The sequence below is a fragment of the Sciurus vulgaris genome (genome assembly GCF_902686455.1).
Source record: "Sciurus vulgaris genome assembly, chromosome: 1".
In the NCBI taxonomy this organism is placed as follows: Eukaryota; Metazoa; Chordata; class Mammalia; order Rodentia; family Sciuridae; genus Sciurus; species Sciurus vulgaris.
The window spans coordinates 120,278,243-120,294,233 of NC_136461.1; the positions used below are offsets into that span (position 1 = coordinate 120,278,243).

General features: G+C 38.6%; 1 protein-coding gene across 1 annotated transcript in view; it reads right to left on the reverse strand.

Moving 5' to 3' along the window:
• Positions 1 to 6,749, reverse strand: part of AIM2 (absent in melanoma 2) — a 66,201-nt gene extending 59,452 nt beyond the window's left edge. The window contains exon 1 of the mRNA XM_079111997.1: positions 6,629 to 6,749. The gene's annotated coding sequence lies outside the window, so the exon portion shown is untranslated. The remainder of the gene's footprint in view (positions 1 to 6,628) is intronic.
• Positions 6,750 to 15,991: the final 9,242 nt, after the last annotated feature.

Below are 15,991 nucleotides of genomic sequence, written 5' to 3' on the forward strand. Positions count from 1 at the left end.
CTTGGGGTTCTCTTCCCCCAACAATTAAATAGAAATAAGAGAAAGCTCTATCAGGCAAATTAAATAAGGTAGTGGGATAGAGAGAGCTCTGGAAACTACATAGCAGTCTGCCAACATCAATGCCTTCTACTTTTAGAACCATTGTAGGATTAGCTTTCCTCTCAGACAAAACATACTGCTGTTTCTCTGGGATTTTATAATTTCAGTCAAGTCATCCATTTTTATATTAGCCTAAATTTCCCCTAAATTGGTCTATTATTGTTTGGATATGAGATCTCTCCCAAAGCTCGATGTTAATGCAGAAGGTGAAATGATTAGAGTATGAAAGCTGTAATATTGTCAGTAGATTAATCCATTTAATTGATTATTAATTTGAATAGACTAATTGGGTGGTAACTGGGGCAGGTAGGGTATGGCTAGAGGAGGTTACTGCACTGGGGGGTATGATCTTGAGTCTTTTATTTTGTGCTGGTTCCTTGGGAGCTCCCACCCCCCACCCCCCCCACCCCCCCCACCCCCGCTTCTGGCTGCCACTAGCTGTGTAACTTTCCTCCACCATGCCCTCCCACTGAACCTCTGAAACTATGAGCCCAAATAAACTTTTCCTTCTCTAAGTTGTTCTTCTTAGTTTGACTACAGCATTGAAAAGATAATACATGGTCTTATAATAAAATATTGAAATTCTATGCTATAAAAATTCTGATACTACTTTGGAAAATAAAAATGCAAAAGATATCCACTTGAAGGATAAACTAGTAAAATTACCATAGGCTATTAACATTTCAGATCTTTACACCTCGCCAGAGACTTGGCAAGTCTTTGAGGAAATGGGTCAAAAATTATGTAAATTTTCCACTTGTCCTTAAACTCATTCATTCAATAAATATATATGGCAGAGTAGATTACTGAAATAAACACTGGAGAGGATAAGGGGGATTAGGATGTAGGGGAAAGTGAATGACTTGACTTAAATTAGGTATACAGACTCTGCTTCATTGAGAAGGTAATGTTTAAGCAAAGATATGTAGGAACTGATTATGGAGGTATCTGGAAAGAGCATTACAGAAATAGAAAACAACTTATGTAAAAACTCTGGGCAGGTGCACACCCAGGAGTTCAAGGAACCATAGAGAACCTCTTCTGGTTGCAGAAGAGTAAGAGTAAGAGTAAGACCCTGTCTGGCTTCAGGTTTTAACTTTGAAGCAAATGGGAAGTCACACCTAGTCAATTTATATTCAGAAACTGCCAAGTGGTCAGACAGAAAAATCCTTAAGAAAGGGTTACATGCAAGAAAGCAGTGTGCACTATGGATGAATCTGGGTAGAGTTTAGATATTTTTTAGAAGTCAGTAATTCCTTGATAATTCTCCTGATCTAGATTCCGAAAGTCTCTACTTTTCCTACCCTACAGGTTGTATGCCAGGTTTACTCAACATATGGGTGGAGCAGACCATGCGTGATATTTGGTCAACTTGTTGGCTCATGAAATCAAGGAGGGATAAACCAGCAGCAACATCCAAGAAGAGAATACTCTTCAGTTCTTCAGAAGAGGAATGGGAGAAATGACCACAGATCTTTAACTGGGGCCGGATATATACCACACAAAATTTATATATCACATAATATTATTTAAACGTTGGCAGCACTAAACATGCCATATTCACAATTCTGTGGGTCCACCATTACTGTTTATTCCCAGGACATCTCATCACTCCCAACTCCCATTGCATTTTAATGTTCATTCTAATCCTTGCCTTCCCTCTCTCTTACTTTTACACAGTGATGTGGATTGCAGAGCTGACAAGCTTCTGATTTGGATTCTGTGACAGTTCAGTATCACAAAATACAACTCCATATTAATTTTCACTTTCCTTTTCTAAAACATCCTATGTGGTCTCAAGGTGCCAAGCAAACATAGAGGAAAAATAAAGCTAAGCAGTTCCTGTATTCCTCAGGTTTCCCGATAAGGAGGAACACCATGCAACACACTAACTGAGCAAGAGCTGCAAAAAGGATCTTATGGGAAAGCTTATAAAAGGTGAGGTGGAGGCACAGAAATCATCCTTCATCTACTTTTGCTTATCTACTTCTACTGCTTTGAAGAGAACCCAAGGAGGACATTGAGAGAGCCACTTTATGCTCCAGGGCTGTGAAGCACACACCAAGTATTACCGAGTAGACAGAAGTACCCTGGGGTCAACAAAATTTTGCAAAGCTATTGTACTAATCCTGGATATTTTAAACATAAGAAAGATAAAACATTAGATCAAATGACTGTTTAGGTCACTGTTTTTGTTGTTTCTTGTTCACTCAAGACTGTTACTGTCTAATGAATTCAAGTTGAAACTGCCAGGGGTCACCTTCAGCCTTGCTTTCCACCCCCCACTCGTCCTGACACGGCAGGAAGAACGGCAGGAAGAACAGCATTGCCTTTGAACTCTAGGTTTTAGTCAGGTTCCTCCCACCTCTAAGAAGCTCCTTAACCCTTTTCTTTCTGGAAAGTGTTACATCCTCTGGAATTGGTTAAGAACCTGCAGAAGGTTATGCTTTTTGTGGTGAAAAGAACCACCAACAAAAATTCTCCCTACTTAGGCTTGAGTCATCTTGCTTAGACTTCAGAAGAAAGATACATGAAAGACAACACAGAAAAGCAGCAAGGCATCATGCATAAGTAAGTACCCATTTTGTTTTTTGGTTCTCCCTTTTAATGGGATGCCCATGAAGTTCTTTTCTTCAGCAGTCAAATATCTTTTAGGCATAAAGGTATGAAGGTCCGTAATACCTAATGCTTCTAAAGCCATCAAGTGCAGAGAAATGGGAGCAACACTGTTCCTCCTCTATGACAGATTAAGAGTAATTTAGATGAAGCACAGATAATGCCATCAAGAAACATTATTAAAGACCTTGAAATTAATTAAATTTGACTGTCATTGTTTTAGCAAAGTTAAAAACAACAAATAGATTCTGATAACTTGCAGGACATCCTGGAAAGCCATTTTTATGCCATATCGAATCATAATGAATAGTTATAATTTTGACATAATAATTGCACTCAAGGGATATAGCTTGTGAAATAGAGAAGATGTTCACATTACAGTGAAGTATAAAGAAAATATGAAATGTTTACTTCAGAATTATTTATTATAGAAAAATTAAAAGAAAACAGTCCTAATGCAATAAATAATTAAAGACAACTTGCCAGTATTGAGATAGGCAACGAGATACAGTCCAGAAAGGGCAAATAAACTGCATGTTTGAATGGGACTTAGAGTCTAGTGGGAAAAATAAACAAAAATATAGGTCCAGTGATGATAATATCAATGAGAAAAGAAAGACAGGGAAAACAACTAAGACATAAATGATGGAGTCGGAAATTGAATTTAGGTCATATAAACTGACAGTTTTCTTAATGTTTTACCAACTTGCCTCAAACAGACCTCCAAAGACTCAAGAAAATTCACTGAGATCTACTACTCTAAATTGCCCATGGGGTGGGGAAAAATTGTTTTGTAGGAGTTATGAAGAGGAGAGTCCTTTAGGTACTTGTCCAGGAGGGCAGGTAACCTTGCTAAGCCATGGGACCTGTCAGTGACCAGCTTCTAGGAAAAAGGTAAACACAGAACCTAGGACCCTCCCTTCAGCCTCTTCCCTGATCTCTGAGCAAGTGACTGAAACTAAGACCATGATCCTACTTCCACATGAACTCTCTATCTCAGGAGCTATTCTATGGCATCTTACTCTGAGAACAAGAATCTGAGCTGCCACCAGACTTGAGTGTATAGCTATATTCATATTTATATTAGAAACACCATTTATGCAAAAAAGGTTCAAATTCTTTTTTCCCTTAGTCCCTTTCACTGTGCTCTTGCTATATACCAAGCTCTGTTGGATCTGAAATACCATTTTAAAAACTATGCATATTTCCAGCTTAAAATGTAGCCCAGCTACTAACTTCAGATGCAGCTGTTTCCAACTTTGAAGTGAATTATCTAGGATGATAAAGATAAATGTAAAGAATAGCTAACAGCACTAGTCAACTTATGGCCAGACTGTGAGAAGCTGCTTAAGAGTAATCTGTTACCTTAATCAGCTCTGTTGCCCAAAACCTGTTCACCTAAAATAAAAAAGTTAAAAGGACACCGTGTCTCTCCTCCAATTCCTGCCCCTCCAGATTATAGAAATGGAGCCTGTACCAAGAGGAAAACTATGATAAAGCCCTTCACCAGACATATATTGCTTTTTCTGTGGAGAAAGCATCACCTGTTAACCGTGCTTCTCCTTCTCAAACAGGTTCAAAAATCCAGAAAGCATCTAGAAAGCACTGGGGAAGAGTTGGGGGTTGGGAGGGTAGCAGACCCTTGCAATCACATTCAGTTTCCATCTAGGGAATTAGACATCCTCACCACAAAGTGCTCCAGGCAGTGGGAGAAGCAGGTAGAGCTTTGACAACAACTCTCGCTGGGGATGGTTCTCTTGTAATCTAGTAGTTGGCATCTACAATAAACAGCAGGACAAGGCGCATCCCAGTAAGCAACAAAGCCACGCTCATCAAACGTAAGCTCACAACCATCCCCTTAGTGAGCTCAGGTACAACTGGGCACATTACTCTGCTCTTCAATGTCAGGTGGGACTGATGATCATTCTAATAGAAAAGTAGGCAGGAAATAAGGCCAAGGACAGTCCAGATCTCCTCTGGAAGATGGTGGCTGGAAGAGAATTCTCCTTTTTGAAGCAATCAAAACAACTTATTATTGGGCCCTGGCCCAGGGCCCAACAAGATACATTACAGAACAAAGAAAAGAGACCTTGCTGTGTTTTGGAGCTAGATACAGGTGGTAGTTATACAACACTGAATGTACTAAGTGCCACAGAATTGTTCACTCTGAAGTGGTTAGTTTTGTTATATTAATTCACGTCAGTTAAATAGAGCACTTACTCTTAACCATTTATTTAAAAAGTGTTACACCTGAAAGAAATTTTCTTGCTTTCAGAAAATGACATGTCCCCACAAAATTCATGACATAGGATTTATGAAAGAAAGATCAGGGGTGTGTCTATATATATTTGTGTGTGTGTGTGTGTGTGTGTGTGTGTGTGTGTGTATTATAAAATACAAAATTTTAAATTTAAATACATAAATTATACATATGCATATGCATGTATGAATACATCACAATAAATCCTACTATTACATATAATTATAATGCACCAATAAAAACCATTTAAAAAGATTACTACTAAAATATTTTAAAAAGAAGAAACGGAACACGGAAAAATAAATACAACATAAAAATAAGCAACATGGTAACACAAAATCCAAATGTATCAATTAACCCAGTGCATATAAACTAAACTCATCAGTCAAAACAGGATGTCAGACTGCATTAAAACACACTGCAGTTTTTGTGCTTTTTAAGAAAGACATACTAAATCGTGAAAATATTGCAGAGCTGAAAAGGAAAAAATGTGACAATACATTATATCAGTCAGATGATAACTGAAAAGAGCTAGCATAGCTATATCAATATTAGTCAAAGAGGACTTTAAGACAAATAGCGTCATTAAGGACAGAGTTGCTATACAATGATTAAATGTTAAAGTCACCAAAACAAAATAACAATTCTAAACATGTATGCACCTCATTAAATAGACTCAACAGATATAAATAAAAATAGATGGATCTGTATGAACAAATTGACAAATCTACCATGATAGTGAAGAGCTTATAGCATGCTTCTTTCAATAACTTATGATTCAAACAGCTAAAAAAATGTAGCAAAAACATAGCAAAGTTGAACAACACAATTATCAATTCTGACCAAATGGAATACTTAAAAATAATTTTACTGTATTTAATAGGTATATAAAAGATATCTCAACAAACTTCAAAGAACATTTAACTATGAATCTAATTTGTTCTCTTAACCTTAGGAAATTTAGCTATGGCTACGGGAATAGTGGGATCCAATGTTGAATGAACTGAAATATATTTTCTGACATGTAATCAATTGAAAGAAATATAAATTAAAATATGTAATAGAAAAAAAATGTAAAAGATATATCACTTGAATATCTAAATTTGGGGATGAAATTTTACCTACTAGGCTTTTTTTTAAACTACAGAATACTGCATAATAGCGTTTTGTACTCTGATGTTTTTAACCTAATGTTATATCATAGGTATTTTGTCATGCCATTGTTCTTATCTTTCATCTAGGAACAGCTCTCCAACTCCTAAGTTTCTCTGTCCTTCAGTCAGAAATCAAAAGCTCTCTTCTAAATATAAAGTCCTATCAATAAGACACCTGCAGACTGACACACCCAGAAAATCAGAATTCCTTTTAGACTTGGTCTGGGTCAACCCTCTGAACAATGTATTTTAATTCCTACCACAGCCAAATGCATTTCCTTTTGTTAAGGTCTCAGTTTCAGTAAAATAAAAGATGACTTCTGTTCTTTTAGTCAACTGAAGGTTTAGAATCTGACTGCCTACAGCTTTCTCTTTTCTGGAATATAGTCAATAGTCTTTCCACCACAGAAATCCATAAGTACTATTTCCTCACAATTGACTGATTAGCAGCTAGTACCCAGAACTTTTTCTAGAAAACTTCTCTAGAAGTTTTCCTTACCTCTCTGGGATCTCTTTGCATAGCAGCTCAGTCCTTAAGTCAGAGTTTCAGAGATGAGTAGGTGTCTTACACAGTAGAAATGTACATCATATAGAGCTCTTCACTAATTAATGGCGGGCCCTCATGAGAGGTTTTGATAGATTATAAGGAAAAAGTGCCATTGGCTACTTTCACATGGAAGCTTGACAGCACTTATTCAGCTGGGTGCCAAGCACTGGGAAAGAGAGGGCCCAATTGTTACAGGATTTTAAAACTCCACCCAACAAAGTTCATTACTTTCTGTTTCCTTTTCCACACAAGCCTGAGCAATTTTTCTAATAACTTGATCTTGGCCAAAGAGAGTAGAGGGAAGTGAAAGCCAAAAGTTCTTATTTTATATTGTATCTGTTATGGTTTAGGTATGAGGTGTCCCCCAAATTCTCATGTACAAGACAATACAATATGTTCAGAGGTGAATTGATTAGATTATTAGAGTTGTAACCTAATCAGTGGTTTCATCCAATGATTTGGATCAACTGGGCCATAACTGTAGGCATATACAGTGGTTGGAGGAGGTAGGTCACTGGGGACTCACCTTTGTGAGTGAAGCTCTCTTTGCTGATTACCATATCCTGAGCTACTTTCCTCCTCCATGCCATTCCACCATGATGTTCTGCCTCATCTTGGGCTCAGAGGTATAGAGCCATCTGATCATGAACTGAATCTCTGAAACCATGAGCCAAATAAACTTTTTCTCCTCTATTTTGTTCTTGTCAGGTCTTTTGGTCATGCAATTAAAAAAAAAAAAAAAAAAACTAACTAACACAATATCCCATATTTCAAAGGAGTTTGGCATTTAGAGTAGTGGAAAAAAGAGAATGCAGTGTTCCCCTTATCTGTAGCCTTGCTCTTCTAGTTTCAGTCACCTTCAGTCAACCATTATCTTCTATCTACCCCAGAAGATAGGCGAGTACAGTACAACCAGAAATTCTGAGAAGAGTCCCCATTCACATAACCCTGATTATAATATATTGTTATGATTATTCTATTTTATTACTAGCTATTGTTTTAGTTAGCTTTGTAGCAGTGTGACCAAAATGCCTGACAAGAACAACTTAGAGGAGGAAAAGTTTATTTGGTGCTCATGGTTTCAGAGGTCTGAGTCCACAGATGGCTGAGTTCATTACTCTGGGCCCCAGGAGAGGCAGAATATCATGGTGGAAGGGTATGGCAGAGGAAAGATGCTCATCTCATGGCAGCCAGGAAGCAGAGAGAGAGAAGCGAAAAGGGGCCACAGGGAAGATGTACCCTTCTAGGGAACATCCCCAGTGACCTACTTCTCCAGTTACACTCCACCTGCCTATAGGTACCACCCAGTTCATTCAAAGGAGGATAGACTGATCCGGTTACAGGCTTCCCAATTGAATCATTTCACCTCTAAATATTCCTGCATCAACACAGGAGCTTTTAGGGGACACCTCATATCTAAATCATAACAGTTATTATGGTTAATCTCTTACCGTACCTAATTTATAAATTAAACTTTATCATAGCTGTGCAAATATAGGAAAAAACATAGTATTTGTAGGGTTCAGTATTATGTGCAATTTCAGGCATACACTCAGGGGTCTTAGCAAATATCCTTATGGATAAGAGGGAATAACAACTGTGTAATGGGAAATCAAGTTAAAGCTAAGAAAACATCCCAAACAGATGGTCACTGTGAGAGACTATGCTGAGTGCAAGTATCAGTCAGTAGAAGAGAAAAATACATGAGCATAAAGGGTTTAAAATGGAGGAAGGAAATTGAGGCTGGAAGAAGGCAGCAGCCTGGGTTACTAGAACCATTGTGGCCTTGGGTTTGGTAGGAAAGGGTTCAATACCAGTTGGACCAGTTCTGCTGAGAGAAGGCCTGAACACCTCAACTCTTCTGGACTCAAAGGTATTAGCCAGTTGCAGTGGCCCATGCCTGTAATCTCAGCACTTGGGAGGTTGAGGCAGGAGGATTTTGAGTTCAAAGTCAGCCTCAGCAACTTAGCAAAACACTAAGCAACTCAGCAAGACTCTGTCTCTAAATAAAATATAAGACGGCTAGGAATGTGGCTTAGTGGTTAAGTGTCCCTGTGTTCAATCTCTAGTACCAAAAAAAAAAAAAAAGACCCAAACATATTAGGAGGTACTCTTAAGAAACAAATGTTCCCTGGATGCTACAGGGAGAAACTTTAAAAAGGAAGAAGTATGGAGTGTTCTTTAAAAACTGCAGAAAGAGAAAGAGATAGATGAGTAAAGAAAATAGAAATTGGATTTGACTTTTTCAAGTTGCTTTTTTTGTGACTTTCATGAGAGTTGTTTCAGGAATAAATTAGAATAATGAGCAAGTGGCCAGAAAATGGCAATAGCTTGCGTAGACTGTAGTTAACAGAAATTTAGCTGTCAAGGGAAGAACACAGGTAGGCCAACACATCTTGGGAGGTTGAGTGGGTGGCAGAAAAAGAAGTTGCTTTTTAAATGAAGGTGACAGAAATGCATGTTTGAGTGTGCATGAACACATCAGAGGGAGTGTGCAGTAGGTTGAAGAGTCACCAGAAATCACAGGAAGGGTGAAGCTAAGAGAAGATCAGATAAAGATTCAGGAGGCATCCAGAAAGGATGAGGTCTAAAGAAAAGATGAAAATAACCTTAGGGAAAAGAAGAAACACACACTCAGGCAGAAGAGGTAGAAATATAGGAAACATAACATGTCAAGTTCAATAAGCACATTTTGTATAGATAACATCTGTTTCTCAAACTGAGAACCATTAGGCTATCTGATCAGTTATAGTTTTTGCAGGTGGACCCTGTAAAATAAAGTGTGATTAATGATCTCCTTCCCTAAATCTATGGATCGTTCTTTGTACAGGGAAATAATATGAAGGATGTAGACTGTTGAGAGCAACCATCCAGGTTCAGAACCCTGAAATAAAACAGCTCAGAAGAAGGAAAACAAATTGAGGTCATATTCATCTTGCTAGACTTCTGGATCAGAATGACATTTTGAATTTCAAATGTATACCCTCCCCCACTTCATCCAATGTTTTCCTTCATTTTGTTTCAAACTTTCTTATTATGAAAAATTTCACAATGAAATTTGAAGACATAATGAACATGCATGTATCCTTCCCTTAGGTTAAAAAAAGTGAATACTTTGCTTTAATCACAAATATATATATGTTTGTGTCTGTATAAATTTATTTATGAACCATTTGAAACTAGATTAGATATCATGATACTTAACACAAAGTATGTCAGCACACATTTCCTAAACTACGAATAATCAGTTTAGCTTTGATACCTTCATCATACCCAGAAATATCAAAAATACCCTCATATCTTCCAATATCCAGGCTACATATCCCAAATTAAGCAACAAATCCTTTCCTAGTTGACTCTTCCGAACTAGAATCCAATCAAGAACCTTGCACTGCATTTAATTGCTTTGCTTCTTTTGTTAATTTTTAATACAACAGAACAAACCACATATTGTTCTTTGACCCCCCCCCCATTACATGGGCATTACTGTTTCTCAATGTATTATTTAACATGTACCTGTGTCTCCTGTAAGATCTTTAATGTGGCCAGGTGTGGTGGCACATGCCTGTAATCCCAGAGGCTTGGGAGGTTGAGGCAGGAGGATGCAAGTTCAAAGTCGGCCTCAGCAAATTAGCAAGGCCCAAAGCAACTCAGTGAGACCCTGTCTCTAAATAAAATACAAAATAGGATGTGGCTCAGTACCCCTGAGTTTAATCCCTGGTACCAAAAAATAAAAATCTTTCAATGTAATGTGGTACTGGGGATTTAATCCAGAGGTACTCTACCACTAAGCCACATCCTCAGACTTTTAAGTTTTTAATTTTGAGACAAGGTCTCACTAAGTTACCCAAGTTGGCTTGAACTTGGGATCCTCCCACCTCAGTCTCCCAAGTTGCTGAGATTACAGGTGTGCACCACTATGCCCAGCTGAACTAAGGTCTTGATTAAACACAGATGAAACATTTTAGGTAAGGTAGATCAAAGGTAGTACTATTCCTTGGTATTACTCAGCAAGCACGCAACGCCAAGACATTCACGGTCACTTTGGCATGACTTGACGACACTTCTCTATATCAAAGGACACTTCACTCTTGGCAAAGAGCAAATAATCTGTAGGGTGTTGGGCCTCCTCCAAACATATTTTATAACAACCTTTCATCTAATGATTCCAAAATTCATTGATAATTCTTGCTGTAATCAATTATTTTAGGATGACAAAATGGCAATTTTTACTGGTATTATTCCTTCCACATTCTTTAGCTGGCAATCTTCTGCAATATAAGAGTTCTTTCTTTAAATGACAATGTGTAGCAGGCATGAGGGTGCGCTCTTGTAATCCCAGCAACTCAGGGTACAGAGGCAGGAGGATGGCAAGTTCAAGGCTAACTTGGGTCACTTTGCAAGACCCTATCTCAAAATAAAAAATTAAAGAAGCTGGGCATGTAGCTCAGTAGTAAAGTGTCTCTGGGTTCAATACCTAGCCCCCACCACCCCGCACCACACACACACAGACACTGTAGAAATGATAAATGTTTGAGGAGATGGAAATGCTAATTACCCTACTATGATCATTACACATTATACACTTGTCTCAAATTAGTGTACTGTATTCTATAGATATCTGCAGACATTATATGTTGTTTAATTTTTTTAAATGGGAAAATAAAGCAATGTGGTAGTTACTTGGGCTATTCACCCATACTCTGTTCCAATTTGTTTTGTTTTTTTCTAAGTATATGATGAGTGAATTAGTCAGCTTTTGCTTCAGCAACAAACAATCCAAAATCTTAGTGGCTTGTAATAACAAACACTTCTTGCTTACAGGTCTTTGATTTTGATGGCCCAGTTATAGCTCTGCTTGGCTCTGTCTGTATCAGACATGTCTCTCAAACCACACCTCTGAAAAAAGAAGCAATGGCTCCCAGGAGGCTGCTGTTCTCTTACTGGATAGCAGAGAGTGCAAAAGAGAGAGTGAAAGCATGGAATGTCTGTTAAAACCTCTGCTTGGGTCAGAATGCTGACACTTCCACCCACACTGCATTGGACAAAACAAACCACAAAATCAGTAAAAGGAGGAAGTGTACTTTAACCCTGGTCTAGACCAGAAGAGAAAGCTATTTCCTAAATTTGGGTATGGTGACATAACTTTCTTGGGCCTGTGAAACTTGAGCAGACTTGTGGCGTGTTTTGTAGCACCTTCCTTTTCCCCTGTCATGGTGACCAACAGTATTCTACTTTATTCTCTTGTCACTTTGCATCCCTAAGGGAGGAAGATGTGGGTCAGAAAATCTGCCAAGCTGGGTGAAATGGTGCATGCCTACAGTCCCAGCAACTCAGGAGACTGAAGCAGAAGGATCCCAAGTTCAAAGCCAGACTGGGCAACTTAGTGAGATCCCTGTCTCAAAGTAAAAACTAAAAGAGCTAGGGATGTGGCTCAGTGGTAGAGCACCCCTGAGTGGTAGGCTCAATTCCTGGTACAGGAAGGAAGGAAGGAAGGAAGGAAGGAAGGAAGGAAGGAAGGAAGGAAGGAGGGAGGGAAGGAGGGAGGGAAGGAGGGAGGGGGGGAAGGAAGGAAGGAGGGAGGGAGGGAGGGAAGGGGGGAAGGAAGGAAGGAAGGAAGGAAGATATGCCACCAAAAGATGGTGCCACCTTTAAATGCTTGAGGGTATTTCCATTCAGGCAAAAGTTCAAAGGAAAGGAAATGCATGTATCTCACAACAACAACAACAATAACAACAACAACCAGAAAGGGCAGATAACATATGCAGAAGTTTAATCCCTCTGTAAAGTCTATGTGGTAGATCCTATTCCTATTTTCACTTTACAATGGAGAAACTGAGGCAAGGAAAAGTTTTGTGACTTACCCAAAGTCTTTAGAGAAAGTTGCAGAGCTAGGATTCAAACCCAGAGATTCTTAGCCAGAATCCATTACATCATAGGAAACTCTTTCTCAAGAGCCAAGACTTTGGCTGTGGAAAGTTAAAGAATTATGCAAGACAAGTGAGCTTCTGTATTGCCTACAGAAACTACTGAGGGAGTCCTCAAACCAGTTGAGTGTGGTGTAATTTTCTTGTTAAGAAACCACAGTCTTTCCCAATACCACTTTTCAAATAATATATGGTGGCAACTGTACAAACTCTGTGAATCATAGTTTTAGTGTATCTGTGAAAACAATCTATAGAAATGGGAAAATTATGAGATCTCAGACATCCATTCAGTATGCTTTTGTAAGCACTTAAAATTTTTGTTGCTGTTGTCTAGGTTTTTGCTTGCTTACTTATTTAAGATATTTAACTTACTTTGTCTTTTTTTCAAATCCAGGGCTCTCAGTTTTCCCTCCTGTCCAAGCATCTCAACCTGAGTCCCAGCCCCTCAGTTTGGTTTTAGGTAGAAACAACTCTCTCAGCTCCCTCTGCCAATTTTCTAAATCAGGTAATGACTGCAGGGTGCTCTGCTAACAAAGTCCACATTTCAAGGGCACTCTGCCAACTGGAGAGTAAGAAGTGAAAATGAAACAAATTTTGTGGAAGTGAAGTATTGGAGAAAGCTCTCTTCTTGGCTCTCAATTTAAAAATCATGCCATTAAAGCTTATGGTCTTCAGTGTCTATACCTTTTTTATATCCAGCACAGAAGTTTAAGCCAAGTACCTTTGAGCATCTGTTCTGGACTTTTGCCAGGCTCTTGAGGTACTACCATGCAGTCAAGTGAAGCAAGAAAAAAATAATAATATAATTGTCATTATTCCTCTATTTTCTTTGCTTTTTGTTGATTTTATTATTCATTTGAAAATGTGATCTAAAAGAAAATAGGATGAATGTCGGGAGAGAGGATAAAGGATAAGGGTGACACCTCAAGAAAAAAGGCTAGCAGATCAGAGTTGGTAGGGAACAGAAAAATCCAGAAGAAAATCTGCAAACATCAGTCACTGTATTAATCCAAGCGACACTCTACTGCAGTTCCAGAAAATTCAAAAATCCCAGCGGCAAAACACTAAAACGAAAAATGATTTTTTGTTCACATACCAGTCAGACGTAAGTGTTCCTGGTCTGGTGGCGTCACTCCACGCAGTGACTCAATGCCAGTTCCTTCCACTCATATGGCCGTTCTATCTCCAAGATTTGGTTGCCAGCATTAGCACTGGCATCAATATCCAGAAAGTCAAAAAGAAAAAAGAAAGTGGAGAAAGCACATTGCACATTTGTGTTGTAACCAACGTGGCCCATAAGAGACACACATCATGCCCACCATGCCAGGTGTCTAGTCCTAACTGCAGACTGGGGAGGCTGGAATGAGGGGTTGTTTCCTGAAAGGGAAACATGACTTGTTGTGTAAAGTTAGCTGTCTATACACAAGAGCTCTAGGAGAACTAGTCAGGATACTATCCTGAGAGCTGTTTGTTTGGGGGCAAAAAAAAAAAATGGCGCTGGGAAGGAATTCAAAGGTAAAAATTCACAGGCTGCCTGGATCTGTGCAGAACAGACCAGCCTGAGTCAAAACCATGAAGTCATTTACAAAAGGCCTTTCCTCTTTCTTATGGCTTTCTCCCCTCACATGTTCTCAAGGTCACCCCGAGTTCCTCAAGTCCTGTATTTGATGGCAATTCTGCTCCATTCTCTCAGGACGTTCCCAGGAATCAGGCTAATCAAGAGCTAGGATGTCCACATCTGAGTTGAGCCCTGTCTTCAATAACATCTGCATGTTGTGTTCCTAATTTAATTACCTGAGTAAAAACTTTGGACCTTATGAAGATGAGTGAGTCATTTTATCACAGTCCAATTTAGAAGAAATTTGACAGGCAGCTGATCCTTTAGGTACTCCTCGGATCACAGCAGATAGGTAGCTGCCTGCTACGCACAAGTAAAGTCATCCCACTGAGGAAATACTAACACAAATAAAGTCTCTGTCATTATCACAGTTATTTATAGCTTACAAAGCCCCTTAATATCCACATACAAATAAAAACATCATTATTAAATAGGAAGAGTGTACCATCTGTATTTTCCTCATGAGGAAACTGAGGCTAGATAGTTACTTTCCTGAAAGAACAAGGCTAGTCAAGAAGAGGCTAGAGACTGAAACCAAGATACACTGACTCCTAATCCAGTGCTTTCTCCTAATTCTGGGGGAAATTGGTCCTTTCTTGTGATACCTAATATTTTCTAACCCATATGTCCCATTGTCCCATTTATGGGACACCTAAGAAGCTTAAATTGAGCAACAAATATATCACTTGCAGTAACTTTAAAATAAATCGATAAGATTTTAGAGTTCTACTCTTTTGAGAAAAGTAATAGGTGAAAGATTAGTGAAAATATGTATGATACTATTAATGATAATAAATTATAGAATCATGTTGGTGATCAAATTTATGATGATGTAAATGATTACAAATTTTACATGGAACTCTAAATTATGATTTCCAATCTATTTGAATGCACCTGTGATGATTTCACTCAAATAGTCACAGCACTGAAAATTTGGGACTTACTGGGTGAAGAAATTTAGAAGTTTCTGTTTTTCAAGTATCTTCAAGCTAAACAGTAGCCTATTTATCTGTGCTCTAACCTGATTTCATGTTTGAGATTCTTTTCCTTCTTTTCCCTTTGAGGTCTATTACCTCCCAATCCATGTTCAGCTTTTCCTCTTTTACCACCTTGCCTGTTTCTGAAGGTGGGTTATCTGGAGGGCAAAAGATCACATTTTGACTGAAGTTGGCATGGCTGATATTATTGCATGTACTTCCCAGCCCACAGGAAGTTTTCCACAGCTGTTGCTGCTCTCCTTCACACCCACCATGGCCAAGCTGCAGAAAGGTAGCTTTCATCTTACCCACCTTTTATTTCCAATCGTGAGAACTGATGGAACAAGCACTAAGCCACAGCATTGGAAGGTGACAGGAAGGCAAGTGAAGGGCTATGACTTGTCATGTGAGTTTATAGAGGGCTGTCCTTATGACTCAAAAGATGGGAGTAAATTCCCTCTCAAAGCCCATTTGACTCTGCTCTGCTCTACAGCAGGGCTGGGGAGTATTTGCCACTAGCTCTGCTTAGGAGGAAAGCTAACTTGTTTTCTCCATTTTCACAGACTCTCTTTATTCAAGATACTGTGCAGATCTTAGCCCCTATCATATCTTCCTTTCTTCTGTCCCTAGTTCCTCCCAACAATTTTCTCATAGTCTCCATCCTTCCTATATTTTTCTTAGCTCATTTTGTCCTCCAGAAATTCTTTCCTAATTATTCATGCTTGCTCATTGCTTCCTCTCAAAACTTACCATATTAAGTGTTTTTTTTTTTTTTTTTTCCTGTAAAATCAAG